The 4,814-nt window shown below is 40.8% G+C and overlaps 1 protein-coding gene across 1 annotated transcript in view; it reads left to right on the top strand.

Moving 5' to 3' along the window:
* Positions 1-1,143, top strand: part of LOC123968757 (hemicentin-2-like) — a 10,167-nt gene extending 9,024 nt beyond the window's left edge. The window contains exon 6 of the mRNA XM_046045689.1: positions 450-1,143. The gene's annotated coding sequence lies outside the window, so the exon portion shown is untranslated. The remainder of the gene's footprint in view (positions 1-449) is intronic.
* The last annotated feature ends 3,671 nt before the right edge of the window (positions 1,144-4,814 follow it).

Genomic DNA, 4,814 nt, shown 5'->3' with positions numbered 1-4,814 from the left:
CTTAAAAGGAAGTTTTTCCTTGCCTCTGTCTCCTAGTGCTGCTCTTGGTGGGAACTGTTGGGCTTCTGTAAATATCATCACAGAGTACGGTCTAGACCTGCTCTTTATGAAAAGCGCTGTGAGATAACTGTTGTTGTGATTTGGCGCTATATAAATAAAATTGAATTGAATTGAATTGAATTGAATATTAACGTGACCAAAACACATTTAAAAAGCTGCAAGAATATGAAAATATAACAATCCAAGCATGAATCCTGCTACAGAAATAAAGTATATTGAATTATTTAAGACAGAGAAATCCCCTGAGCCAGTTAGCTCAGAGCGTGAGCCCCTTCATCTATCCTGTGGCGCCCCCCTCAGGACAAACTCTGAATCATAGCTCCACTCCTGCTGAGCCTCCTCAGAGTGACATCTCATCTGGACTGTTTGAACTCTGCTTTCTGTTCCAGCCTCCAGACTCTGATGAGCAGCTGTGACGTCCAGACGGCCGAGGCCAGACTGTCTGACATCCTCACATCATCATGTCGGTCCCTGTTTTACTGAGCAGGAATCTTTCTGTAGATTTACAAGACGTCAAAATGGTGTCAGAATATATGTTTACCTTTGTAATATTGACCATCTTAGAGAGGTGTTCTGTAGTTTTCAGCGGCCCCTAGCTGTGTGGTTTTTAGATTGCAACCAGGGATGTGCTTGTATGTATTTTCTCAGCCTGCTCGTTATATGACTGCATTTAGCCGCCGTCACACATCAACGTTAGCTCCCTGCGGCTTTTCAATAACTGTAAGGTATCTTTAGCTCAGCTATGTGAGCGCAGCTAAATGTATTGGATGAGAACAAAAATATTACAAGTTATTTTGTTGCCACAACTGATTGTTATGTGGCTCACGTTAGTTACAGAAGGTGGAGAAGCTGTGGACCTGCTGATAATTATTTATCTACTATCGTGTACTTGCCTTCTCTGGCATTACAACGTCCACTAGGACATGTCAGGATTAATGTGTGTATGAAATTGTTACGCCTCTACGTGGAGTTTTCAAGGTGAGGGTTTGCTCGGGGCCAGATGTCTGATACTGCTCTAGGTGGTGAGCCAGCTGATGTTTGTGCTTCTCTGTTGTTTCTCCTTTAATAAATACCAGAAGACAATCGTTTGTTTTAATCCAGTTATTTCTTCAATTCTGCACCAGGAAATATACGATTTCCTTGACAAACGTTCTCAGAATCAGATCATTTCTCCATCATGTCTTCAGGCTAAATCAACACTTTGACATATTACCGGTACACAGGAGCTGCTCGTTTTTTGGTTTTAGCAGACTGTTGCTGTGTGTTCGGTACAGAATCAGAAGGTAAGAGGCTCGGGAGCACAAGTGGATCGTTTTTATGTGAGATTACAACTCCTTCAAACTCAGGCAATAAAAAAAGTGCTTAATTTCATAAAAAAAAGTACATATACGTAAAACTTTAAATAAGAGCCCGCGGTTTTATTTGCTAAAATACCTGAATTGTGACCCGGCCTGTATTTGGGACAGGCCTTTAATTCCTTTCGCACAAAACTGAAATAGGCTGCTGTGAAACAGTTTATTTATTTCAAACAGAATATTACTTGTATAAAAATTATCCAATAATATCTATCTAATAAGATCTAGAGACGGCAGGAACGTAACGAAAACAACACTGTGCAGGATGAGAGAAGTTAGCAGACAGAGAGCGACCCTTACAGACTAAAGCAAGATAAATAATCAAGAAACGGACAGATTGGGGCTTAACGAGCGCTTCAAAGACCAGGCTTTTAATGGAGACCTGCGTTTATTTTTAAAAATGTTCCCACACCAGGGGTCTCATTTATAAAACTGTGCCTACAATCCAACGCCCACAGCTGCCTGTAAACGCTCAGTGAAGCTCATTAATATTAATCTGTCCTGACTGCAGGAAGAAAAGGAGGCAAATTCTGACAAAATGAAATTTAACTCAGTGACTCTGACATTCCTTTTGGTGAAGCTCAAGCTGTTTGGTGGGTAAAAAAACCCACTTTCACGTAACGCTTGTGCCCCGGAGGAAAGGGGGCCCTGGAGCTCCGCCCCTTTATAACAGATCTGCAGGAAGGGGCCTCCCTCTGAGCAGTGACGTCGCTGGCTGGAGGGGGCCACACAGACGGGACGACCCAGGTACTGATCTGGATCCCCCCGTTTGAAAACAAACGCATTCCACTTGTGTTTGAACATTTATTTATTTACACAGTCGGCTCGCTGAACGAGGCTGCTGATGAGTTAAAGAAATATGACGTGTTGGAAATGACATAAAATAGCGTATGAAATTAATTGTCCTTTTGTACTTTATATATAGCTTTGGCAATATTGTTGCTATATATTCATGCCAATAAAGCTGATTTGAATTTTAGTGTTTTATTTCCATAACATGTTTTTACAGGCAGCGCGTCACATCCACACGCTGGTGCTCAGCGTTTGGCTCCATAAGGCGACCAACATGTGAGAACAGTATATGAAACTCTCGTATTTGGTCGACTAACTCACTGGAAACGGCATCAGTTTAAATGTAATTTGTCTCCTGTTCACCTGATTTATGAGAATAAATAAAGTATTAATTAATCTGATTCCTGATTAAACATATTTGAGGCTCTTGTGCAGAAACAGAATCTCTGTTTGTGTTTATGATCCTGAATCTGGATCTTTTTGCTGCAAATGATCTTAAATTGTTTGTTTCTTTGGCCACTTCAGGGAAAATCAGTCAAACGGCTGTTTGTTTATTCAGAAAGGCTTTAAACCTGGAATACTCAGAGGGAATATCTGGATTTATTTCACACAGCAGTCGGCCTCTTCATTTCAAACAGGTTCATCCTTCTGCCGCGTGAGGCGCCGTTTCTCTTTTCTCCTCTTTCTGCTCGTACGCATGGGTCACAGTTTACTGACAGGACGTTCATTAGATCACAACCTTTACTTGAGAAGTTTTAATATGTTTTAAGGTTTTTGTATGTTTTAGGAAACACTTTCTATATTGGGCTTTAATATTAAGGTTTAAGACACACTCTGTATGATGGTTTTTGTCTTTCTCTCTCTAAGATCTTTTCTCCTTGTGAACTTCTTATAATAAGCTCACATTCCTGAGTGTCTTTTGAAGTAGATAAGAGTCCCGGTGCAGGACGGTGCAGCAGGTAGTGTCAGCACGAGCGTAGGCTGTTTCGGTCTCGGCATGAGTGTAAGAAAGTGTCAGCGAAAGAGCAAACATTGCAGAGTTTGAGCCAGTTGCAGCTGGAAAGTCCTGGAAACTACACTGTGGGTAACCTCCTAATTGTATAAAGCGTACGGGGGCCCCACCCAGACAGCCACCCCTAAGGGAGCGGGCCAAAACCCACTGCGAAGCAGCCACATGCCCTCATGGCAGCTGGGTAGTTATAGCCATATTGAATGAAGTGTATACCATGCAGAAGTCCCGCCTACAACAGGCTGAGGGCTATAAAATACGATGTTTGAGAGCTTTCCTTCAGTTCATCTTGAAACCTGCTGAAATGTATCTCAAGTTTTTAAAGAATAAAAACTCTATTGCGCAGATTTTTGAATGTCTCCAGAAAGTTTTTTTGGATTCTGCCTATTTTTACAAAGACGTTTTATAAATGGTGGAGACAAGTTTTGGGTTTTCAACTGGCCTAGCCCTGAACTTTATCTTCATCACCTTCTTTGGCAGTTTCGCTTCATTAAAGCCCCCCTCCAGTGTATTTTGACATTTCTATGTCATTTCCTCACAGTGTTGATTACCCACATAGTTCGCCAAATATTTTTTGACAAATAGCTTTTGTGCTCAAAGTTGCTTAGTTGTTAAAACGGGGTTGTAACGTATGACTATAGTAATTCCATAAGCCACACGTCATTCTCCAAGCTTGCCTCGTTAAAAAACTGTCACGCCCTCACACCTCTTTAAGTCCGAACATGAAACCGATAAACATCGTTGCGAGCTAGCTAATCAATTTATCATGTAATTTACTTAGAACTTACAGTAGGGATGTCTCTCTGTGTCTGATGGTCGGTTTATCTTTCTAGTTTAGTGAGCTAAGTTAACTAAGTTGTAGTTAGCTAGCATAGTTATTGCAGAAAGTTGGCTAACAGAGGGTCTTCATTTATTTTTTCTCCTCTTGGTTTAGTGTGCTGTTCATTTTCATTATGGCATCTGTGCGTTCGGTGTTGGAGGACAGAAGCCAGAAAATGCGTCCCACTTTCACCTGCTACCGTCTTATACACAGTCTGCAACATGCGTTCTACTGCCGTTTTACCAATGCATCGGCGGTGTAGTTTTTTACATTTGACTCATATTTATCAAAACTTTAATATATTTTGTTGTACTTTTGTTCAAAGTACTGTTTCTAACAATAACAGAGTTTATTTTTAAACTGCATTATGTCGTGGTATCTTGGTGAGGTCTCAACATAAAAAAGGTTAGGGATAATCTTTGTTTATGTTATGTGTTTCTTAAAATAAGGGGAAAAAAGAATATCGGCTATCGGATTTTAAAATGGTACCGGACTTAAAAATCCCGTCTCGGTCGGGCTCTCCTCTTCAGACATCACAGAGACTGCATCCATGTTTTATACAGTCTCAGGTTTGACACCACAGATACGGTTTCTAACCAGCACCACAAGAAAAGTTTAGACATTTTGTACCAGAGAAAATAAAGGGGAAGTGAGTAAGTGACCACGTATACATTTATATAAGCCTCTGAGTTTCACAGTCAGTCGGTGTCTTTATCAGCTCTGCTGCAGTTTGATCATTTGAACAAGAAGAAAGTTTAATCAGCTCATTAAAAACCTA

Source organism: Micropterus dolomieu, linkage group LG03 (genome assembly GCF_021292245.1).
Source record: "Micropterus dolomieu isolate WLL.071019.BEF.003 ecotype Adirondacks linkage group LG03, ASM2129224v1, whole genome shotgun sequence".
Taxonomy (NCBI): domain Eukaryota; kingdom Metazoa; phylum Chordata; class Actinopteri; order Centrarchiformes; family Centrarchidae; genus Micropterus; species Micropterus dolomieu.
The sequence above is the reverse complement of the archived record's forward strand: the minus strand, read 5'-3'. Positions and strand labels throughout refer to the sequence as shown.